The sequence below is a fragment of the Haliotis rufescens genome, unplaced genomic scaffold, assembly GCF_023055435.1.
Source record: "Haliotis rufescens isolate VD_foot unplaced genomic scaffold, xgHalRufe1.0.p SCAF_31, whole genome shotgun sequence".
NCBI lineage: Eukaryota > Metazoa > Mollusca > Gastropoda > Lepetellida > Haliotidae > Haliotis > Haliotis rufescens.
In genome coordinates, this window is record NW_025964013.1 from 462,317 (window position 1) to 490,201 (window position 27,885).

The following is a 27,885-nucleotide window of genomic DNA, read 5'->3' on the forward strand; positions in this document are numbered from 1 at the left end:
AGACTTCATCTCCAGTAAAATCTTGATGGCACTATGGATGTTGTTGACATGACCACGCAGTTTGTCAGGTCGAGGGGGAAAATATGGGATACAATGTCACATATCCATTTCTTAATGGGAATACGTGGTATTTCTAACTTCTGCCTATTCTGTTGGGAACTGCCGCATAAAACGGAGGTCGTACATCATACCATCAGGGGATCAGCTGCCATTAATTTCCCCTGTACAACGCCCCACAACGCCATTCATTGCAGTGGATGCCGCTTTAACATGAAGTATTTCACGCCAGAAACTCTACAACTTCAACACATGTCTCTGTGATCTCATCTCAAAAACTTCCCACCATGACCTGACCTTGACCTCACACCCAGAGTTGGACGCATGAAGCTCGGTGCTGTGTCCCAGGAAATGTTGATGTCGCCAGCGTTCTTGCACATACACATTCGCCACGGATTCGCCCCAACATCAATCGCCCCCTCCCCCCACCCACCTGACAAATCCTCGCCAACCTTCGCCATTGCACACCACCACACTCATACACTACCACTCCCCCATCTTCACAATCACCACCCCACCTACCCCTCTATCCTCACACTCAACGCTCCACCCCACTCTCACACTGACCCCCACCCCACCCTCACACTGACCCCTCCATCCCACCCTCACACTCACCGCTCCACCCCACCCTCACACTGACCCCTCCTACCCACACACACTGACCCCTCCACCCAACCCTCACACTCACCGCTCCACTCCACCCTCACATTCACCCCTCCACCCGACCCCCACTCACCCCTCCACCCCACACACACTGACCCCACCCCACCCTAACACTGACCCCTCCTACCCGCACATACTGACCCCTCCACCCCACCCTCACACTCACCGCTCCACCGCACCCTCACACTGACCCCTGTACCCCCCACACACACTGCCCCCCACCCCACCCTCACACTGACCCCACCAACCCATCCTCACACTGACCCCACCACCCCATCCTCACACTGCCCCCCACCCCACCCTCACACTGACACCCCCACCCTACCCTAACACTGACCCCTCCACCCCACCCTAACACTGACCCCCGTAACAGCACGCTGAAGACTTTCTGGAAAGAGAAACGAATCGTTCTTTATTCTTCACAGTGACATAAACGTATCCTCCAAGAGTTGATGAGTTGTACTGCAACTTCTGTGTGTTGTCAAAATACACGTTTTCAATCCAAGTTCACTGGTTAAAGCTGTCACTTCAGGGGACATTACATCACCGTAGACATGAAGTGATAACGACAAGTAACACTTTATGGTGATTGAAGGGCTTTTAGGACCTTAACCTCAAACGAGTGTTTGTAGTGTATCAAGTGTCTACCAATTCCCCTTGTTAATAAATTACAGGACCCAAGGGTTTAATAAGCTCAAGTACATTGTGCCTGGTGTAATGCAAATAGTTCCATCTGATACATCAAGAAGATGTATGGGGGTATTGGAGCACTGGATATAACACTTCTAGCTATCAGTCCTTGGCGAGATCCATCTGCGGTTGTCACAAACCATCCTAAATCAGCAACCATGTGATGGATTCGTAATTCAGGAACGATTCACTGCACATAGGCTTGATAACAAGCATTACCGGTATTTAGTTTCTTAATTCTTTTTATTTCAGTGGGTGTCTATATTTATTACAATAGTTATACAAAGATCAGTATTACAGGCTGGGAAATAGAGTAGCTTCCCTCATGAAGACACTTAATACAAGGCTTCAACTTGTGGATTCACTTGAAATCTTTCGTATCCTATGTCTGGTGGACTGAATATAGAAATATGGTACGTTATCTACATCAGTCAATGTCCATCTACATCGGTATCATTCTACATGAGTAAGTGTCCATCTATATCAGTAAGTGTCCACCTACATCAGTCAGTGTCCATCTACATCAGTCAGTGTCCATCTACACCAGTCAGGGTCCATCTACATCAGTGTCCATCTACACCAGTCAGTGTCCATCTACATCAGTGTCATTCTACATCAGTAACTGTCCACTTACATCAGTCAGTGTCCATCTACATCAGTCAGTGTCCATCTACACCAGTCAGTGTCCATCTACATCAGTGTCCATCTACATCAGTCAGTGTCCATCTACACCAGTCAGTGTCCATCTACATCAGTGTCATTCTACATCAGTAAGTGTCCACCTACACCAGTCAGTGTCTATCTACATCAGTCAATGTCCATCTACATCAGTGTCATTCTACATCAGTCAGTGTCCACCTACATCAGTAAGTGTCCATCTACATCAGTAAGTGTCCATCTACATCAGTGTCCATCTACACCAGTCAGTGTCCATCTACATCAGTGTCCATCTACATCAGTCAGTGTCCATCTACATCAGTAAGTGTCCATCTACATCAGTCAGTGTCCATCTACATCAGTCAGTGTCCATCTACATCAGTAAATGTCCATCTGCACCAGTCAGTGTCCATCTACATCAGTCAGTGTCCATCTACATCAGTCAGTGTCCATCTACATCAGTAAGTGTCCATCTGCACCAGTCAGTGCCCATCGACATCAGTCAGTGTCCATCTACATCAGTCAGTGTCCATCTACATCAGTAAGTGTCCATCTACATCAGTCAGTGTCCACCTACATCAGTAAGTGTCCATCTACATCAGTAAGTGTCCATCTGCATCAGTCAGTGCCCATCGACATCAGTCAGTGCCCATCGACATCAGTCAGTGTCCATCTACATCAGTAAATGTCCATCGACATCAGTCAGTGTCCATCTACATCAGTCAGTGTCCATCTACATCAGTAAATGTCCATCTACATCAGTCAGTGTCCATCTACATCAGTAAGTGTCCATCTGCACCAGTCAGTGTCCATCTACATCAGTCAGTGTCCATCTACATCAGTCAGTGTCCATCTACATCAGTCAGTGTCCATCGACATCAGTCAGTGTCCATCTACATCAGTCAGTGTCCATCTACATCAGTAAATGTCCATCTACATCAGTCAGTGTCCATCTACACCAGTCAGTGTCCATCTACATCAGTAAATGTCCAGTTATAAGGTGATGCCCATCAGGAGATACTTTCCTCCCTTCAATCATCTGTGGTATCAGGACTGATGCGAATAGAACTAATATTGATTTGTCGGGGATGTATTTCAGGGATGTATTGTTTCACTCAATCACGGCCATGCATCCACCGTCTGGGTAGCGGGATCCTTGACAGCAACTTAAATTTAACTTGCTATAGTTACATTCATTTGCGATTTGCTTCAAAATAGGACTGGCTGTAGATAACATTTAAACATAGAACCTTTACTTGTAAATGATTCATGATTTGGATTATTTATGATAGTGAACGTACGTTTGAGACTACAGATTTCACGTTATCAATGACAGAAACATAACTGTAAATATGGATTCCACAATTATGATCACGAGATTTACACGAAAATGAATATTTTAAATACTGATTCTGAAGTTGAATACTAAACATTGCTGAGTGATCAATTTGGGAAACGGAACTCTATGAAAGAAACATGATTTATTACGTGTAGTGAACATGCAGTTCTCTCAGATGCGATCTGCAATGAACTACAATGTCTCCTCTTAAGAGAAGTGGGAAGATCTTAAACGCGTCAGATAACTTCACATGCCTTCTGGCAGCGGGTCTTTCCTCACATTCCTTGGACATACGGAAACGTTTTACGTAAAAGTTTAAGTTACTGACAAAAAAGTGACCGTTACAAAATCCAGCAGGCACACGCATACACATATATAGAATGAATGAATGAATTGACGCCGCATCAGCAATTTTCCAGCTATATGCGGCGAATAGACATATATAAGATACATATATAATAGTGTTTGTAATATCATTGGTAGCAGCAGGCACACGTGAACGTGTCGACGTACATATCAACAGTGGGATGGAGTTAGCGCCAACGGCTCCGTCCCAGAAGCAGCCTCGACTCTGTTGAGCCTTCTGCATCACCCCAGTTTCAGTAGCAAGTACTGACAGCACAAGAAGATCTGTGCTTGCTGTGGATTAAGTCTATCTTACTAAAGTAATGTAAGCAGAACCCCCTGTTCCTGGTAACTCACGTCAGCACGACCGAGCCTACGACTGGCTGACGTCGGCGCGAGACATAAAACTGAACCATTGTCATTACCTACGTTCGGATGCTTAAATGTATACAATGGGCAGACATCTTATCCGAGTTGTTACTGCAGGCTTAAGAACCGTTGTCGCCCAACAATATACAATAAGTATATCAAATGGCCGCTTTATAAGCTGACATTTTCTCAAGAAGAGGATCAATAGCGTGTCAATCATGCGTCGATCATCAGAACATCCATCTGGTCGTTTCACATCATCGCTGTCCAACAAAACGGATAAAATCACGCACAATTGATAGTTGTGAACGTTATGCAGTAAGGGTCATCGTGGACAAAAATTCATCTTTGTCGGCGGTCTTTCATGTCTTATTATTGAGATGTGCTATTGATTTCGGCGTCCTGTCAACGACCCGGTGTGTGAAGACGTCCAAGGAAGAGATGGGCATCTTGCGTTACAACTGCTTATTGTTTAGTTCATCTTTCATGCTATGTGTTTGTATTATTACTCTATTCGAGGATAAGGTGTTTACCAATCGTGACTCAAGAGAAGATGATAGGCGTCTGATTTGTTTGAATATACAAGCTGGTGTTGTTCAGTGAATGTCAACCAATGTTCTAACAGCCTACAGTGTACTACTCAAATAGTAAGTGAGTGAGTGAAGGTTGTTGAACGCCGCAGTCAGCAATATTCCAACTATATGGCGGCGGTCTGTAAATAATCGAGTCTGAACCATACAATCAAGTGATTGACATCATGAACATCGACCCACGCTATTCGGAAACGATGACAGGCATCAACCAAGACAGCGAGACTGACCGTTAGTCGCCTTTTACGGCAGGCATGGGTTGCTGAAGACCTATACTACTCCGGAACTTCACGGGTATCCAGCTGTGTCAGAGCGGCCTGCAAATACACACCCAAGTAGCAGGCTTTTTTTTTAGTTGTACAAGTTTCTCTCCATATTACATTAATGTGTAGCATTTTGAGAACTTCCATCAAGCATACACCTTTTAATACATAGACTGAAATGAATATGTTATTTATATGAGTATTAAGTCAACACAATACACTTAAGGAAAGTTGACTATACAGCCAGCCGAGTCGGAAGAGACAGTAGACAAGCTACCATGGAAACCAGTAAGATAGGATTGGTCATAATAACATTGTACCTGGAACATTTTCCTCTAGGATCCCAATGATCGAAGGCACACTTTACTATCACAGGTACTCCTGTACTAAAGTGTATTTTAACATTACAAGGACACGTGTAGTAAGGTACACTCCAGCATTACAAAGTCCTATCACTAAGGTACACTCCAGCATTACAAAGGCATATCACTAAGATACGCTCCAGCATTACAAAGGCCTATCACTAAAGTACACTCTAGCATAGCAAAGGCCTATCACTAAGGTACACTCCAGCATTACAAAGGCCTATCACTAAGATACGCTCATGCATTACAAAGGCCTATCACTAAGGTACACTCCAGCATTACAAAGGCCTATCACTAAGATACGCTCATGCATTACAAAGGCCTATCACTAAGGTACACTCCAGCATTACAAAGGCATATCACTAAGATACGCTCCAGCATTACAAAGGCCTATCACTAAGGTACACTCTAGCATAGCAAAGGCCTATCACTAAGGTACGCTCATGAATTACAAAGGCCTATCACTAAGGTACACTCCAGCATTACAAAGGCCTATCACTAAGATACGCTCATGCATTACAAAGGCCTATCAGTAAGGTACACTCCAGCATTACAAAGGCCTATCACTAAGATACGCTCCAGCATTACAAAGGCATATCACTAAGGTACACTCAAGCATTACAAAGGCCTATCACTAAGGTACGCTCATGCATTACAAAGGCCTATCACTAAGGTACACTCATGCATTACAAAGGCCTATCACTAAGGTACACTCCAGCATTACAAAGGCCTATCACTAAGGTACACTGCAGCATTACAAAGGCCTATCACTAAGGTACGCTCATGCATTACAAAGGCCTATCACTAAGGTACGCTCATGCATTACAAAGGCCTATCACTAAGGTACACTCCAGCATTACAAAGGCCTATCACTAAGGTACACTCCAGCATTACAAAGGCCTATCACTAAGGTACACTTCAGCATTACAAGGACCTCGTACTAAGGTACACTCTTGCATTACCAAGACCTCGTACTAAGGTACACTCTAGCATTTCAAGGGAGGGGTACTAAGGTACACTCTAGCATTACAAGGGCCTGGTAATAAGACACACTCTAGCATTACAAGAACCTCGTACTAAGACACACTCTAGCATTACAAGGACCTCGTCCTTGTACTAAGACACACTCTAGCATTACAAGGACCTCGTCCTCGTACTAAGACACACTCTAGCATTACAAGGACCTCGTCCTCGTACTAAGACACACTCTAGCATTACAAGGACCTCGTCCTCGTACTAAGACGCACTCTAGCATTACAAGGACCTCGTCCTCGTACTAAGACACACTCTAGCATTACAAGGACCTCGTCCTCGTACTAAGGTGCACTCTAGCATTACAAGGACCTCGTCCTCGTACTAAGGCACACTCTAGCATTACAAGGATCTCGTCCTCGTACTAAGACACACTCTAGCATTACAATGACCTCATCCTCGTACTAAGGTGCACTCTAGCATTACAAGGATCTCGTACTAAGGTACACTCTAGCATTACAACGATCTCGTCCTCGTACTAAGACACACTCTAGCATTACAAGGATCTCGTCCTCGTACCAAGACACACTCTAGCATTACAAGGACCTCGTCCTCGTACTAAGACACACTCTAGCATTACAAGGACCTCGTCCTCGTACTAAGACACACTCTAGCATTACAAGGACCTCGTCCTCGTACTAAGACACACTCTAGCATTACAAGGACCTCGTCCTCGTACTAAGACACACTCTAGCATTACAAGGACCTCGTCCTCGTACTAAGACACACTCTAGCATTACAAGGACCTCGTCCTCGTACTAAGACACACTCTAGCATTACAAGGACCTCGTCCTCGTACTAAGACACACTCTAGCATTACAAGGATCTCGTCCTCGTACTAAGACACACTCTAGCATTACAAGGACCTCGTCCTCGTACTAAGGTGCACTCCAGCACTACAAGGATCTCGTACTAAGGTACACTCTAGCATTACAAGAACCTCGTCCTCGTACTAAGGTGCACTCTAGCATTACAAGGATCTCGTACTAAGGTGCACTCTAGCATTACAAGAACCTCGTACTAAGACACACTCTAGCATTACAAGGACCTCGTCCTCGTACTAAGGTGCACTCTAGCATGACAAGAACCTCGTGCTCAGTAAAGCTCAAGCAACCTAAGGACGCGTACTCAGGTTCTCTCTGGCATTGTAATGGAACTCTTCGCGGACAAGTCTATCATTAATATTCTATGAAATATTATATTAAATATTTACACATGCACTATTTCACCCCCTCTTTACAAGTGTTGTATCGCAATACCTCTCACTTGTGTACAAAGCTGATGATGAATATATACCTGTTTACGTAAATACTAGCACCATGGATTTGATCTGAGAATTATCAGAAATATTGTAAGTTTTCGGATGTACAAAAGGGCAATAAAGAAATTTACCGATTCATTCATTCATACACTATGGCTACCACTATAAGCTATATCTACCACTGTGAGCTATTTCTACCAACATGAGCCTTTCTACCACTGGGCTATATCTACCACCGAGCTATATCTACCACTGAGCTTTATCTTATGAGCTTTATCTAGCACTATGAGCTAAGACTACCACCGTGCGCTACATCTACCACTGTGAGTTATATCTACCACTTAGCTATATCTTATGAACTATATCTACCACTGGGCTATATCTTGTGACCTAAACATATATCTGCCTCTATGACATCAGCGTATGATGTAATTGACCTATGTCTTTCGAAACAACGCACGTGACTAAACTGAATTCGACCCAAAATCACATAATAAGTTTCAGCACAAAATCAACGAGGTCAGGGCGGCGGCACACAATACGTTTTTCTGCTCGATGGAGTTAACGCCAAAGGTGATGTTTTCGTGCATTATCACAATTATCAATTGCACATTTTACTGACACTATTTAATAATGAAGTCAGTAGAGCGATTCATTAATATGCGACGCACGCTCTTTTCATTATCGCAAGTTGTACAACGTTGATGAATACAATTATGTGTAACAAACACCACGTGGGATATCTCTTTTGTCAATAAAACGAATGTGGAGCACACTACAGTGCATTGGCTACCCAAACATATAACAGGGTCGGTCGGATAGCCTAGTGGCTAAGGCGTTCGCTCGTCACGCCGAAGACCCGGGTTCTATTTCCGACGTGGGTACAATGCGTGAAGCCCATTTTGCGGGCCCCACTCTCTCACTCACTCACCCACCCACCCACCCACCCACCACCACTCACTCACTCACTCACTCACTCACTCACTCACATATGAGTGGCCATGTCCAGGGTCAGTACACCCAATGACACAGAGACCAACAACACAGTCCGGTGAAACAATCAAACCTGGCATCAAAGGACACTTTACCATCTACATAAATCGGCCTGCTTATTTCATTTTCAGGGATGACAAACTCTGGTGCAAATAAACAACGTTACACTGAGTCTTACTTGGGTGACATCAGGCATGGATAAATTGATAACAATATCTGTTCCATGCCGTAAGCTAACTGGTGTTGAACAATCAGAACAGTTTCGAGGCTGACTCACGATGTAGTACGCGGAGACATGTTGTGCTTCAAGGAACATTAATACCAGCTGGTGTACAGACACAACAGATGCCCCTGGGAAATATCCAACGGCAAACCTCCGATTACTCCAAACACAAGACTTGAAATAATTGACCAATCTACATAAACAAAAAAATCACTCATTCATCTATGCCTCAAAAAGCTTTCCTTTAGCAGATAATTTACCAGTCTTCTGATTTAAAATACACCGAATGGCAAAAGAAAGTCGCCCCGTGATTGCGGATGTGATAACTTTGCCACTGTATAGTGCACAGTAAATCTATATATTACCATCAGAAATCTAAGCTTTGTGAACAGATTTCAATTGTTGAATATAGTCAGGAGCGATGCAAAGTGACAAGTCAGTGAAATTAAGTTAAATCGTGTTCTACAGGACAGTAACAGAAAACACAAGTGAAGTAGACGATTTGACCCGCTGCCCTCAAGCGGCGACGCATAGTCCCTTTTGTTCTTGACGAGTCATGGCCTCTGTTCGGCCGCTGGTAGAGGTCTCTGATTGAAACACGTGCACACACCGACTCACGATGTCCGATAAAGTAACATTTTCCACGTGCAGATTTGTTGTTCAACTATGTCACCTGACGGTGTTAATTTCAGTACACAAATAACACATATTCTCTAATCACTATCCAATCAATATAGTCAGCTCTTGCGACCTGCACGGGTTACATCTAACAATCATAAAAGCATGCGTTGGTGACAATGTCGATAGGAGGACCACATACCGTCGTTATGCCCTAGTCCATGAGATACGTATAACCATAATCTTATCATGTTATTCAAGTTACAGCAATTGCCACTCCTGAAGATCATCACGTTTTTGCACTCTTTCTGCACACATGTCTTTTTATTAATCAATGTGCATTTTTATGTTTGGAAAATTGCAAGGCCTGTCGTCAGGATGATGCGAGACAATTCCACATTTGTTCGGTGGATATCGTTACAAATGTCAGATCTAGCACCAAGACAAACATTACAAATCTATCATATTCCCATTCCCGGACGCGCTGGTTTTATAGTCCTACTTCGGATGACATTTGTTTCGTTTTTAATTATTGGAAATCAATACTGCTTCGGACAATTCTGTGATTTATGTTTACTGTAGTCTGTTGTGTGACATCTGACTACAAAAATATACAAATAAATGCATAAATATGCGTAATCTCAAGCTGTCGACCTCCCGGTCTTCACGAAGTACATGTCTATTATACGGGGCGATCGGGTAGCCTGGTGGTTAAAGCGTTCGCTCGTAAAGCTGAAGACCCGGATTCCCGACATGGGTACAATGTGTGAAGCCCATTTCTGGCGTCCCCCGCCGTGATATTGCTGGAACATTGCTAAAAGCGGCGTAAAATCAAACTCAATCACTCACCCACTGTAACTACATACACTATGACGTCATCATTTCCCTCAACGTTGAAAGAACTGTTTATTATATATTCTTCAGTACGAAATACTGAGTTTTCCGAAATTGAAAAAAGTGATAGTGAACATAAAACTTGATATTTCACTGCTGTGACCATAACACATACAAGAGTTACCTCCCCTCACATTGTCTCCCTTTATCGTAAGTAGCCCGTACACAAACTGTTGACTTCCTTTTTACGTTAGTTCCACATTGCCAAATACTGACAAGTGGCCATTAATTGAAATTAATATCGCTTCAGGCCGTTTGTTATCTTCTTGAAAATGTTAACTGTCATTCGATTCGTCAATCGAGACTCTTCGTTTAAACAAGCGCCATGTTTGTTACTTGGCCAGCGGCAAGCGTGTATTCTTTTGACCCTTCAACAGCAGTCTCGTAGTTTTTAAGAATATTTTTTGTTCAGTTTGATTTTGTATATTACCATATCGATATGTATGACACAGAATGTTCGTGACCCCAAATATTTATTTTTTTAGTCGGAAATACAAGGGGTGGTGAACCGTCCCTGTGTGTTAGTTAGGGAGAATTTACGTATGAAAGGTTTTCATTTGTAATGAAATAATTTGATTAGACAAATCCTTCAATACAATAAAACAGTCGACTTTATAATTCATTATATTTTGGACATATGAAAAATAGTGAAGTGGATATTTGCACTAGCCTTTTACATGGCCCTATATGTACAGCGTTACCAACGTCATCAAACAGCTGATTCAAAAGTTTTATGGTCTCGGGTAAGAACGATTTTGCATAAATTCATGATGACATCTTGGTGTCTGAATATTGTCACTATTTCTTAATGTGCAAGTACAATGTACTTAAGGTTGAAATTCTGTCGGTTTTGAGATCCGATAGAAATTAATCCGAGTTAAGTTATTAATAATTTTGTATCATAGCAATAAGTTAAAGACTTTCTTCTTTGAGCTAGTGACTTAAAGTTAATCTCCCTATATATCATCACGTGGCGAGTGTCTCAAGACGGTTTTTTTGTTCCTTTTTACAGTTATGCCACATATATGAACAATAATACAACCATTGGCGTGACATAAGTGTTATACATGATTTCTAACGATGTTCAGGTTAATCTATATTTGAAGAGAAACAAAGTGAGAAGGGCTAAGAATAATTATATTTCCAATCTGGATGAAAAAATATGATGAGATCTGCTAATAAGTTAAACAATATTTTAAAGCAAACCCCAGCACATTTCCCTCCTATACTCAGTAATAATATCTGGACGACGATGTCGAAACAATAGCAAATGTACTTTGTGATTATTTTGTTGACCAGGCAAATATGTAAAATGAAAATAGACAACTTCCTAATATAACAATATATTGAAAGTAGTATAATATTAACTCGAAAAGAAGTAAACGATATTCTTATGTCTGGTGACACAACGGATGCCAGAGGGTCAGACAAACTCAGTAACAGATTTATCAGATTAATTGCAACCACCCTGCCCTTTCCCTTGTTACATGTCTTAAGCAAAAGGCAATCTTCACATTATCTGGAAAGAAGCCTCAGCGATACCAATTCATAAAAAGGGGAGTGTAAATGAATGTTAAAATTACAGAACAGTAGCACTTAAATGTATCCTAGCCAAAGGTTATGAAAAATGTGTATTTTAACACGTACAGTTTAATAACATTAGAATGACGTATTAACGAACCTACAATCTGGCTTTATACCTAGAGATTATACCATCTCACCTATCTGTTGATTTTATTTCAAATTCATTAGATAATGAAAAGGAGGTTAGAACAGTCTTCTGCGACATCAGTAACGCATCTGATAAAGTATAGCAAAAATGGATACTATTAAAATTAGAAGCATTGGGCGTCCATGGCAGTCTACTTGGACGGTAGCTAACTCGAAAATAGTGAACGGAAAGGAGGTATATATTGACGGTTATACCTCAGCTCTAAATCATGTTTGGGCGGGAATTCCCAAGGGATCACTCTTACTATTTATGATAATCATTACTGATACTATCAACAGTATCAACAGTAACGTACGTATCTTTGCGGATAACATCAGTGTATGTTATCGTTAACACCGCTTATACAATAAATACAGGCTTAGATCAAATCTCACAAGGGGCGGAAAAATGGCAAGTAAATCTTAATCCAGAAAAGACGGAGTTGGTATTGTTTTCACGTAGGGTTAATTCATGTGCAAAACCGGTATTAATAACTGAACGGCGTACTTGTTATTAAAGTACTAATGTTACTAAAGTCGTTACTCATAAACATTTACGATTATTCTTACAACTCTGTTGTACTTTGAAGTTTCATATTTATGAGAACTCGCACATAGAGTAAGTCTCCGGAGTCATCTGCATATGACAGTACAAACAATATTAGCGAAAGATCAATAATAAAATCATGAGAGGACGAATCCAATTGTAAACCAATGCAAAAATGTCCAGTTAGATAAGATTCAATGTAATTAATGTACATATAAAATAAAACTGGAGACAAGTGTTTTCCTTGTCTAACACCAACATCACAAGGGAATGGGGCTTAGTTTGCTCCATTTACAGATACATACGATTTAATACCATTATACGTCGATTTTATTATCCGTAAACATTAATCACCAACTCCCTGAATGAGTAATTTACACCATAGGCAACTCTCCAGACACCATCAAACGCTTTCATAAAATCAATAAAACAACAAAACATTTATTTTTCCTTGCATTAAATAAATCAATTAAACAATGTTGCGAAAATATAGTATCACAAGCAGAATATTTTGCCGAAATCCAGCTTGAGCTTATGAAAATATAATTTCATATTCCATACACTCTCGAATTCTGAAAATTAATTCACTAGTGAGTAATTTGCTTAAACAACATATTAAACTAATGGGGCGATAATTTTAAGGATTTTGATTACCTCCTTTCGCCTTTAATATTGGCCTAATTATGCCATTTAACCACTGTTCCGGAAAGAAACATTTGTCAATAGTCATATCAAAACAGTTCGCGTATAGTGGCATTATAACTTCCAAGCTGTTTTTTATGTATTCATGTATGATTTCCTATTTTGTTAGTCTATCAAAAGCAATTTGTATTTCTTGTGGTGTAAATTCTTTGTTTAATGCGTTGCTATTAGTAACATGTAAAGGGAATTCCGAAGAACATCGGGGAAACTAATCAATATGCATCCTTTTTAATTGTGTTAAATATGTGAAATGAATCATCAAATTGTGGTTGTCGCGAATCTTTACTAGGGGGTCTGGTAAAAAGGTTTTTAGCCTTACAAACAAAACCAACAATTGTGGAGGTGTTTTTAATTTTATTTTTCAACATAATATCCCTGCTTTTCAATACACTTCTCATATCGAAAGTGAAGCTTTTCAATTCCAGTCATGAAGATGTTTTCAGCCATCTGAAAAACCCATTCACGGCAGCTATGAGGTCATCGTTGTCGTAATAACGTTTCCACGAAGGTGTTCTTTCAGTTAAGGAAACAGGTGGAAATCACTCGGTACCAGGTCTAGCGAGGTCTGATGAAGCATTTCGAATCTACATTGTCGCGCAGCAGCCTTTGCAAGTCAAGAGGTGTGAGAAGAGGCATTGTCATGAAATAGTAGAATTCCAGCAGTTAGCATTCCTCGCCACTCAGTCAGTGAAGCACATCAGCATAGTAGGCACCGGTAATCGTCTTTTGACTTTGTAAGTATGTAAGTAATCAACAAGGATCACACGCTTTGCATCCATGAATACAGTGGCCATAACCTTTCTTCACTGATCTTGAAGACTTGAATTCCGTTGGTACATTGGCTACATCGACTACTTCACTTTGTTATGGCCAATAATTGAAAGTTAGTCAGGTTCAGAACTTTTTGCCAAACCCTCGTATCTCTACCATCTTTAAGCAATATTTTCCAAACAGGTTTGTCGCCAGTTAACCACAAGGAGGATAACTTACTTTGTAAAGTACTTCTGTGGCGGCTGTATGTAATACGTAAGTACAATTTTCGTAGATACTCTATTAGAATTTAATTTGTTTTGTAAAGTTCCTGTGGAAAATAGTTTTTGCCTGGTGATATTTCCCCCTACTATTCTCACATGGTCTGACAATCCACATTGTGGTGAGGCATCACCGTTTTAACACCAACTGAGGATGTAGCAGCATAGAAATCGATTATTTACACTCTCAGCTACATTAAAGGTACGTGTTGCTATCGATTGATGTACATTCATCACGTTCATCTAAAATAACATTTACATCATCAGAGACAAGACACAGCTTGATGAAACTGACACGCTTTTCAATTGTCCCAGCGTCTAGATCTGCACGAACAGTACGTGCACCTGTTGATTGGCAGTTGACTTCATCTTAACGACTCATCAGAGTGGCGTGTGAAACACAGCAGATAAAACTGGGACAAAGTCTTGTACCGAAAACCTAGTAATAAGTTTGAGTATATCTATAGATCATACGGCATAATAAATTGAATTAACAATTTTACAAGTGTTGTGTCCGATACATTTAACATCCCAATTTCTTCCATATATCATAAATAAGTAAGTATTATTTCTGTAGAATCCTATAAATGTAGTACCATGGTAATTCACATAACGGTGAGGCGGGGTGACATTTCACGACATGAATCTGAATAAACATCGCAGTGTCAAACTGGTCTCGTAGTGAAAATTAGGTCAGTTGACAAAAGCTTCTTTCCCCACGATAGGATAAGCAAAACGCAATATCTTTGGACGAAGCAAACTTGACACAGCCAACCGTGATGTGGATCGGTCTGTCCCGGTTGGGTACAACATTACACCAGTAGGTGACCAGTACGATGGAATCAGCAGGTACAACATTACACTAGTAGGTGACCACTATGACAGAATCAACAGGTACAACATTACACTAGTAGGTGACCACTGTGACGGAATCAACAGGTATAACATTACACCAGTAGGTGACCAATACGACGGAATCAACAGGTATAACATTACACCAGTAGGTGACCACTACGACGGAATCAACAGGTATAACATTACACTAGTGAGTGGCCACTGTGACAGAATCAACAGGTACACCATTACACTAGCTATAGTAGGTGACCACTACGACGGAATCAACAGGTACACCATCACACCAGTAGGTCACCACTACGACGGAATCAACGGGTAAAACATTACACCAGTACGTGACCACTGTGACAGAATCAACAGGTATAACATTACACTAGTAGGTGACCACTATGAAGGAATCAACACGTATAACATTACACTAGTGAGTGGCCACTGTGACGTAATCAACAGGTACAACATTACACCAGTAGGTGACCACTGTGACAGAATCAACAGGTACAACATTACACTAGTACGTGACCACTGTGACAGAATCAACAGGTACAACATTACACCAGTAGGTGACCACTGTGACAGAATCAACAGGTACAACATTACACTAGTAGGTGACCACTATGACAGAATCAACAGGTATAACATTACACTAGTAGGTGACCACCACGACGGAATCAACAAGTACAACATTACACCAGTAGGTGACCACTGTGACGGAAACAACAGGTACAACATTACACTAGTAGGTGACCACTATGAAGGAATCAACACGTATAACATTACACTAGTGAGTGGCCACTGTGACGTAATCAACAGGTACAACATTACACCAGTAGGAGACCACTGTGACGTAATCAACAGGACTGGTACAACATTATACAAGTAGGTGACCACTGTGACAGAATCAACAGGTACAACATTACACTAGTAGGTGACCACTATGACAGAATCAACAGGTATAACATTACACTAGTAGGTGACCACTACGACGGAATCAACAAGTACAACATTACACCAGTAGGTGACCACTGTGACGGAAACAACAGGTACAACATTACACTAGTAGGTGACCACTATGAAGGAATCAACACGTATAACATTACACTAGTGAGTGGCCACTGTGACGTAATCAACAGGTACAACATTACACCAGTAGGAGACCACTGTGACGTAATCAACAGGACTGGTACAACATTATACAAGTAGGTGACCACTGTGACGGAATCAACAGGTACAACATTACACTAGTACGTGACCACTGTGACGGAATCAACAGGTACAACATTACACCAGTACGTGACCTCTGTGACGGAATCAACAGGTACAACATTACACCAGTAGGTGACCACTACGACGGCCTTACGAGCAAACGCTTTAACAACAAGGTTACCCCACCGCCCCTTTCATTGCAGGAAGCAGTGGAATTAATATATAATTATAGTTACAGATCCATGTAAAAGCGTTCAACGTTCAGCAAGTGAATGTTCATCGCGCGACCAAGGTCAATGGATCCGCGTGCACTCAATTTTCATTCTCATCTCCCTGGGGAGTATACAATCCGAGCTGCTTGTGAGGCGCTTGAAGGTTAACAGTCACATTACCATCTCATCTTACCGGGTATCCATACGCTGCTTGGTGAACAGAGTCACATTTCGAACAAAGTCACTTGCCTAAGGAAAAAACACATTTAACACGTGCTTCACTGTGGGGCAGGACCGAAGCCCCAGAAACGCAGAAGCGCCAAGCTGCCGAACACGGTCGCCCATCCACCTACTGTCCGCGACCACCATTGCTTAATTTCGCTTGATTTGTTTCCTGTACACAGAGTCACGCGCCACCACAATAGTAATTATGCCATGGTGTCCTTGGAGGGACACCGGCCAGTAGAACTGATTGACGGAGGTTTTACGATGCAGTCGTGACCAGTGTTTACAAACATCCTTGACACGTCAAGTAGCTCCTGAACATCGAAGTGAGTGAGTGAGTGAGTGAGTGAGGTGCATCTGACGTTATCTGAACAATAATTAAGTACAGTCAGGGGAGGAAGGGTCCCGGTGATGCAGGTTCTAGAGTGTTACTACTAAAGCACAATCCCGGTATGGCGCCTTCTGGCAAGGAATCATAATCAGGGCAACTCTGGGATTCCACCCATGTCCATGCTACACCCAAAGGAGCTGAAGATAGCATCCCAACACTACATTACTTAGCAGTACCAGATTACGTATCTACACAAGGTTACATACTAACAAGAAGTTGCCTTATTATGCTTAGTTGTTAATCAAGGCTAGATTCAAAGTACCAAAAGAACATATGGTGAACTTCAGATGTCTTAAATTTGAAATTTGACCATGAATCACTTTTTTCCGAATTGTGAACATTTGTCCAATTATCACATATTTACTTTTCTCATACAGCAACCTGTAACTTGTGTTTCCACAACGCGCCTGTAGGGATCCAGCTCGTTCTGAATGCCATAGTCAGTGTTTTCACAATCGGTGCCATTCTGCATTGTAAGAAACCTCGTATATTTATTGTCAGAACGGGCCAGTGACCCCTTTCATCACAACAGACCATTTTCTGTCAATGTCCGGCCAATTTGAAAGCGACACTGTGTGTATACCCCCTAGCCCTGGATGGTAACATGGGAACTCACTTGAGATCCCGTCAAGCCATCGACTTTACATTGGCCAGATCAACATCACCCAATATCACCGCATCTTTCCAGCTGCAGTCAAATTTACGATGTATTCATGAAACGGGTTCACCGATATATATTTCATTTAGAAATAGGCCCAACAACCCGATTTGTAGAATCGAGTCAATTGAGTTGATGCATGGTTCAACCAGAAGTCCAGAAACCCGGTCAGTGTGTTGATAAAGAGCAGTTAGTGTCCTCAGGTGGTCGAGGGATCTTAATATTCCGATGCCAGGTTGTAGTTGGTGTAGTTGGTGGGGGTGGTGTTGGGGGTGGGGGGTAGGAGTAGGGGTGGGGCTGGGGCTGGGGTCGAATCCCCAGCATCTCACGCCGAACACTGCATCACACCACGGAGACATTCTCACGAAACCAGGCTTAATTACATGAACTTATATTTGGTCAAGGGTGAAGTATGCATATTAGTGTGTAAATGTCGGTGTCTAGACATCTCGATTAACCCTGTTCTGATCGTTAGCAGGACAAAAACACACGGAATAGTGTGGGAAATTTCATGTTTCCATTTAGCCCAGAATAATCGCTCATTGGTTAGATAACACTGATTCTATTTAGGACTGGGTTTACCTGTCATCGCGTATGATTTTCCCTTTTATGTCGATGTCAGCGAACAAGCTAAGCGCTATGTCAGTTACAGCACGACACATCGCTTACGGCCTCTCAAAGACATTAAGCCTGAATTTATGTATCACCATACGCCACTGGTACTTCAAGCTTCATCGGACGCCTTTTGATTTGACTTGTGTATACAGGGTCATTAGAAGACCTACTTTGTGGCCCTCCGATTGTCTAAAAATACAAAAGGTAATCTGAGTCCGAGTACTTTGAAGGAAACCGGTTTGTGTGAAGGTAAATGTGCATGTGTGTTACAGCGCGTCCATGTCGAGATAAGTGAAAGTGATGTTAAAAGTGGCAGCACACTGCTCCACGCTGGCCTCAATAGGTCACACACAAGGACATGGGTCATAAATGCTTGCGCAGATACTGGAAGCATAATAATTCATTACGGTCGATTAGATATTAGATATATGTGCCACAATAAAATACAGGAAATATTTTGTGCATTGATAGTGTGATGGTTCGACCTACACAGACCAACGAAGCTACCTCTAAATTTGCAACAGTGGAATACAAGAAGCATTTGTGTACTGGTAATGTTATACTTCGACACAATGGGCATCGTAACACTTGAAGTGTACTGATAGTGGGATAGTTCGACACAAACAGGACAACGTAATTAACACTGGATATGTACTGATAGTGTGATAGATCGACACAAACAGGACAACGTAAGTAACACTTGATGAGTACTGATAGTGTGATAGTTCGACACAGACAGGACAACGTAATTAACACTTGATGTGTACTGATAGTGTGATAGTTCGATACAAACAGGACAACGTAATTAACACTTGATGAGTACTGATAGTGTGATAGTTCGACACAAACAGGACAGCGTAATTAACACTTGATGAGTACTGATAGTTCGACAAACAGGACAACGTAATTAACACTTGATATGTACTGATAGTGTGATAGATCGACACAAACAGGACAACGTAATTAACACTTGATGAGTACTGATAGTGTGATAGTTCGACACAAACAGGACAGCGTAATTAACACTTGATGAGTACTAATAGTTCGACACAAACAGGACAACGTAATTAACACTTGATGTGTACTGATAGTGTGATAGTTCGACACAAACAGGACAACGTAATTAACACTGGATATGTACTGATAGTGTGATAGATCGACACAGACAGGACAACGTAATTAACACTTGATGTGTACTTATTGAGTGATAGTTCGACATAAACAGGACAACGTAATTAACACTTGATGAGTACTGATAGTGTGATAGTTCGACACAGAACGGGCAACATCGTGAACAATTGATGAGTACTGATTGTGTGATAGTTCGACACAGACAGGACAATGTCGTTAATACTTGATGTACACTGATAGTGTGATAGTTCGACACAAAGGACAACGTAATTAACACTTGATGAGTACTGATAGTGTGATAGTTCGACACAAACAGGACAACGTAATTAAGACTTGATGAGCACTGACACTTCGACAGAGAAAGGGTAACGTCGTTAATTTGTACTGATAGTGTGATAATTCGACACAGAGTAAGTGTATATGTGACGACTGTATTAACTAACATGACGTATCCAGACAATAGCAACCATGTCAGTAGACATGTCATGAAATCACAGGAACAATCATACTGACGTTGATAACAACTGCATAAACAAATTACAATCTTGTTGATGATAGCAACGACAGTATCATTGAGTATGGTTTAACGCCGCCTTTAGCGATATTCCAGCAATATCAAGGCGGAGAGATCAGAAATGGCCTTCAGACAATGTACCCATGTTTGGAATCGAACCCGGGTCTCATATCATTCTGTTACAGCGACAGTATCACTCTGTTACAGCGATAGTATCACTCTGTTACAGCGACAGTATCTCTATGTTACAGCGACGGTATCACTCTGTTACAGCGACATCATTACTCTATTTTAGCGACAGTATCACTCTGTCACAGCGACAGTATCACTCTGTTACAGCGGCAGTATTACTCTGTTTCAGCGACAGTATCACTCTGTTACAGCGACAGTATCTGTATGTTACAGCGACGGTATCACTCTGTTACAATGACATTATCACTCTGTTGCAGCGACAGTATTTCTGTTACAGCGACATTTTCACTCTGTTACAGCAACAAAACCTCTTTGTTACAGCGACAGTGTCGCCCTGTTACAGCGACAGTATTACTCTGTTACAGCGACATAATCTCTCTGTTACAGCAACAGTATCACTCTGTTACAGCGACAGTATCACTCTGTTACAGCGACATTATCACTCTGTTACAATGACATTATCACTCTGTTACAGCGACATTGTCTCTCTATTACAGCGACAGTATCACTCTGTTACAGCGACAGTATCACTCTGTTACAGCGACATTGTCTCTCCATTACAGCGACAGTATCACTCTGTTACAGCGACATTGTCTCTCTATTACAGCGACATTGTCTCTCTGTTACAGCAACAGTATAACTCTGTTACAGCGACAGTATCACTCTGTTACAGTGACAGTATCACTTTGTTACAGCGACAGTATCACTCTGTTACAGCGTCAGTATCACTCTGTTACAGCGACATTGTCTCTCCATTACAGCGACAGTATCACTCTGTTACAGCGACATTGTCTCTCTATTACAGCGACATTGTCTCTCTGTTACAGCGACAGTATCACTGTTACAGCGACAGTATCTCTCTGTTAGAGCGACAGTATCACTCTGTTACAGCGACATTATCACTCTGTTACAGCAACATTTTCACTCTGTTACAGCAACAAAACCTCTTTGTTACAGCGACAGTGTCGCCCTGTTACAGCCACAGTATTACTCTGTTACAGCGACATAATCTCTCTGTTACAGCAACAGTATCACTCTGTTACAGCAACAGTATCACTCTGTTACAGCGACAGTATCACTCTGTTACAGCGACATTATCACTCTGTTACAATGACATTATCACTCTGTTACAGCGACATTGTCTCTCTATTACAGCGACAGTATCACTCTGTTACAGCGACAGTATCACTCTGTTACAGCGACATTGTCTCTCCATTACAGCGACAGTATCACTCTGTTACAGCGACATTGTCTCTCTATTACAGCGACATTGTCTCTCTGTTACAGCAACAGTATAACTCTGTTACAGCGACAGTATCACTCTGTTACAGTGACATTATCACTTTGTTACAGCGACATTGTCTCTCTATTACAGCGACAGTAACACTCTGTTACAGCGACAGTATCACTCTGTTACAGCGACATTGTCTCTCCATTACAGTGACAGTATCACTCTGTTACAGCGACATTGTCTCTCTATTACAGCGACATTGTCTCTCTGTTACAGCGACAGTATCACTCTGTTACAGCGACAGTATCTCTCTGTTAGAGCGACAGTATCACTCTGTTACAGCGACATTATCACTCTGTTACAGCGACATTGTCTCTCTGTTACAGCGACATTGTCTCTCTATTACAGCGACAGTATCACTCTGTTACAGCGACATTGTCTCTCTATTACAGCGACAGTATCACTCTGTTACAGCGACATTGTCTCTCTATTACAGCGACAGTATCACTCTGTTACAGCGACAGTATCTCTCTGTTACAGCGACAGTATCTCTCTATTACAGCGACAGTATACACTATGTTACAGCGACAGTATCACTCTGTTACAGCGACATTGTCTCTCTATTACAGCGACATTATCACTCTGTTACAGCGACAGTATCTCTCTGTAACAGCGTCAGTAATACTCTGTTACAGCCACATGAACAATCCCAGTAATGGCATCGGTGGATACCGACAATATGTATATGACACGAATGACTGACAGCAGCTGCTTTAACATCTGTCAGAACTTATCCGTTAAATTAGGATGACCAGATGACATCAAAGACAGTGAGACCTGCTCAGCTCGGGTTGTGTGAAATCGGAATTTGAAGTAAAAGAATATAAGAAGTTATTACTTTTGAAAACTGCCACCATGAGACTCTGTAACGTCATCCACAGAATGTTTCACAGAGCGACTGTCCTTGACCTACATGCCTGTGACTACGCAGCACACGTTGTGTCACAAAATGACATAATTTCTTAATGAATTGGTTTACCAGCCCCCATTATCCAATACCAACGTGGAAACAACTAGCTGACGCCAGATCCACGGCCCCGCTACACGTGCTGCCGACGGCACTATCACCAACCGTTTCAATGTTGTTGCAGGGATCCATTACTTCAGTGTTGTTGTAGGGTTTTATTTCAACCATTATAAAGGGGCATTCAGAGTTCATGGCGAGTTGACGCAGCAGACTTTTGCAGGAATAATACCGAGAGAATGGGGGCCTTGTTATCTCGGACACCAACAAAACACACAGCCTACAGTCTTTATTTCCATAACAATAATAATAAGGAGGAGGAGGACGACGACGATGAAGACAACGACGATGAAGACAACGACGACGATGACGATAAAGACATAGATATACATCAGGTTGAAACAAATTGGTGTTCGGTCCACGTTGTTTACAGTTTCCCGTAGTACCTGCTAGTTCCACACTGCAGTTTGGTGTCACAGATCTTTAAGCTAATATATCAATATGCATCATGTTATGAATCAAAGGGGGCAGTCGGGTAGCCTAGTGGTTAAAGCGTTCGCTCGTCACGCCGAAGATCCAGGTTCGATTCCCGACATGGGTACAATGTGTGAAGCCCATTTCTGGTGTCCCCCGCCGTGATATTGACCGAATATTGCTAAAAGCGGCGTAAAACTATACTCACTCATTCATTATGAATCAAAATACAGTGGTAAATCACAAACATCACCATGTCATTATTGACATCACATTGTTTCACATAATTTATTATACTTTTGATTAAAGTTGAGACAAAAGCAATAACAAGAAGCCGTTTCAAATATCAAACTTCAAACGCCTGGCTCATCTGAACAGCACGGACGAACCACCATGTCTCCATTACACATCTGATACAAGGTGTTTTACATGATCTCTAGATGTGAATTCCTCGCTGCACGGCGCTCCACACAACGAGGCAGTGCGGTACTCGGCTTCCCATGCCGCGGGTAGGGATTCCATGCCAAGCAATAACAAGTGCAAAAAGCAATTTAATTTCAACGACGCTCAATCAATATAAAACTTAATAGCTATTACTTAACGAATAGCAAAATCTCGCCAATAAGTTTTCGCGTTTTTAGTCTATTAGTCAACGCACCTCCAGGGAATTGTGGAGCTTATCTTGAACGTAGTGAACGTCTGTATTTTCCGCATTGTAACGATTCGGAAACTTACCATTTCAATTATGCGTGAACACGGAGATAAACGTTGTGATTTAAACACTTCACAAAGAATACTCGCAAATAACTTAAAATTTCCAAAATTAGAGATATTAGTTTGTGGTAAACATTGTATCATAAAAATCAACGATTAACACGCTCTTCCGTTATTACAGCTGCGACCACAGACACACAAGGTTAATGAGGTAGAATGACGTATATCAAATGTAAGTCAGTATCAAAGAGCCATTGTCAATGATTACTACAAGTAAGTTACTGGCACGTATTTCATGCTTGTGTTTTATTTAATGTGTGCTGATGATATTCAATTTTTCATTGGTTGAGAACCCTTTCCGAACGAAGTTTTACGTTTAGGAATTATGACGTCACAGATCTGACGTCATGGTGCACTCAATTACTGGAAGTTCAAGAAAAGTTAATTGCAAAGCCAAAAGGCTGTGACGTTTAGTTATACACAAGTCATAACACACTCCCACTATGTCCGTCCCAGACGATGGGGCGATCAATCCTCATCAACATCGCGTGTTCTCCATGCAGTGACGAACCAGAAAACGATGCTGGCTGCCCAATACGAACATATTGCAATATGATATGTAAAGGACGGCATGTGATTATCTCATTTGGAAAAAACCATCTTCGTGCGATTGTGACGTTAAAAGTGTGAAAATCAGCATGCATAGTTCTTCCATCTTCCATCCCCCCCCCCCCCCCCCCCCCCCCCCCGTGTAAAACATGCGTGCAACGACGCTGTGTCAGCACCAAGTGAACAGTCAGACATTCGTCAGCGGAAGACCTCACACTCTGGGCCTGTAATGGAAAGTGATGACATGCCCTGATGAGGTGCTTAGTGATGACAATATACTCTCCTCACTAACACATCCGTGCACCCTACAGCTTGCATTAGTCCAGTATCTCCCTTCAACCCTTCAGCTTTTTATACACATAACAAAAAGAACATTCAATAAACCCTTTTCGTCGGAAATATGCACACATATTGATCCCGTCACGAATGTTCCTCTAATATACCTCATGTCTGGTTTACGCAATAGAGTATGGTTCAGGCTACCAATTCGCAATTATAAAGGTTTAATATGCTTGCCTGTACTCCATCGGGGACATGGTGGTATTAATGCATGCATGTATATAAGTTAAGTAAGGATAAGATATATGGATGAAAAACTTCTTTATTACAATTAGGAGCTCCTAACTGTAATAAAGAAGTTGTTCATCCATATATCTTATCCTTACTTAGTACTCCAACTTCTAAATGCCTCTTACAGAAGTTACGGATATAAGTTGTAGACTGATTCGGAGGAGGGAGGAAGGATAGAACGCTATATGCTGATAATGTGAGGTTTGTTGAGTTACAGTCAAAGTGGGCTGTAATTCTCCGGATTTGGACAGTGAGACGAGCAGTGACGTGCTATATGTGATAGTGGGAATGAAGCCATCAGTTAGATTCTGGAATATCCTGGAAGCTCTCGACAGACCGTCAGCTAATTGCCACGTCAGCCAAACGACCCATGGTGCCGACAGAGATAATTAACATAGATATAAAAAACTTTGATAATCAGACCACATATTTCTGGTCCTATTTCCCTCCTCCTTAGATGAATGTGAGGCTAAGGCGTGAACTTAGATATGTTACATCCTACGCAGAAAAACCAAAACATTTGGTTTCAAGATTAACATCCAGTAATGGACGCGGACACGGATGAAGGTTCTGCATGGATCCAAGCTACCTCTGCTTGTTCAACGGCAACATAAATCTGCTGGAGAGCTGTGCATCACGTAACATGGCTGCTCCATACAGCAACGCTACACCATCAAATATGCCACTTTACAGTCATTTCGCTACATTTAATTTCTGAAAGAGGAAATTAGGTTCGCGTAATTGCAAACGGCTTTACTTTCTGCCAAACTCTGTGAATATCCCAGTTCAGCCACCATAAAGTCGCTTTATGACACAGTGAGCGCAGAGGCTTTCAGATCACAAGTAGATCTCTTTGCTGAAGGCGAGCCAGGAGGCCATGCAGGAAGCGGAAGTAAATCAATTCCCAATCGAATAAAGCGTTCCACTCCCATGACTATCGGAGCTTGAACGTCGCGGTTGCAACGCCTTTAATTACTGGCTCAAGTGATACACAGGTTAGATGTGTTTCTGTGACAAATATAGATTCATATGAGTAATATTGCCACGCAGTATCTATGTCAAACACGATGTTACCCATATCTGCCTATACCAGTGACCCTGGACACAAGGGACGATGGACTGGTCAGTTTCACCAGTAATAACGGCAGTGTCGGTTTTATTCCTCTCTGTCCCGTGTGGGATTAGTATTTGAACAAGGTAGACGGATTAAGTTCGATTCACTGCTATTATCAGCTTCCTTGCACCTCGATTGAAACACGAAACTCTTGGCAAATAGGCACGAAACGAGCGTTGCAAGAATATTTCCTGTATACGTTGTGATAGTCAATATGCCCCACCTTTTATCCCTACTTCTCAGAGGCGTCTTCAGTCCACTGCTCCTTCATGTAGTGTATACTTAGTATTGGCTATGAAGGTGTCTAGCACTTGTCTCGGCGACTGTGTTCCAAGAACGATTGGAAACTGCAACACATCTCGTACACTAATTTATTATTTCTCCGCATTGCCGTTTGTGTGTCGTGTGTCAGGTTCTGAATTACAAAAAAGCTTATCAATTCTAATGGGGGAACAGATCGCCCACCAGTCCAAGTCGGTGCCGTCAGCTGGCAATAACGTCCCCAAGCCGTGTATCTGCGTTGTGTGGAATCCCCATGTTATTGGTTTAATTTTACCAGTGCAAACGTACCTTTCTAAAACTGACACGCACTGAAAAGATGACATATGGCTGAAAGCTGCGTTATACACAATACACTCACTCTACAATCTGATAACAACTGAATAAGTATTCAGTAACGCCCCCATGACGTCTTTTATCCTGTTTTCATAACTCGAAAACCTGAATGTTGGATCCATGCTTGGAGTACTGTGGAGAAACGCACCCACACATGGCGTCCCACCCCACCCCCCACCCCCCACCCCCCAACCCCCCAGGCTGGTGATGACAGCGTGACAACCCCAGCCTGGTGATGACAGCGTGACTCCCCCAGCATATACACCCTGGTGATGACAGCGTGACAACCCCAGCATGTACAGCCTGGTGATGACAGCGTGTCTCCCCCAGCATGTACAGCCTGGTGATGACAGCATGACTCCCCCTGCATGTACAGCCTGGTGATGACAGCGTGACTCCCCCAACATGTACAGCCTGATGATGACAGCGTGACTCCCCCAGCATGGACAGCCAAGTGATGACAGCGTGACTCCCCCAGCCTGGTGATGACAGCGTGTCTCCCCCAGCATGTACAGCCTGGTGATGACTTCATGACTCCCCCAGCATATACACCCTGGTGATGACAGCGTGACTCCCCCTGCATGTACAGCCTGGTGATGACAGCGTGACTCCCCCAACATGTACAGCCTGGTGATGACAGCGTGACTCCCCCTGCATGTACAGCCTGATGATGACAGCGTGACTCCCCCTGCATGTACAGCCTGATGATGACAGCGTGACTCCCCCTGCATGTACAGCCAGGTGATGACAGCGTGACAACCCTAGCATGTACAGACTGGTGATGACAGCGTGACCCCACAAGCATGTACAGACTGGTGATGACAGCGAGACTTCCCCTGCGTGTACAACCTGGTGATGACAGCGTGACTCCCCCAGCATGTACAGCCTGGTGATGACAGCGTGACTCCCCTAGCATGTACAGCCTGGTGATGAAAGCGTGACTTCCCCAGAATGTACAGACTGGTGATGACAGCGTGACTCCCCCAGCATGTACAGCCTGGTGATGACAGCGTGACTTCCCCAGCATGTACAGCCTGGTGATGACAGCGTGACTCCCCCAGCCTGGTGATGACAGCGTGACTCCCCCAGCATGTACAGCCTGGTGATGAGGAGGTAAACAATTCACATGGTGACGAGTCGTCTTGACTCTTGCGTTATTTACCAGGAAGTAAACAATTCACATGGTGAC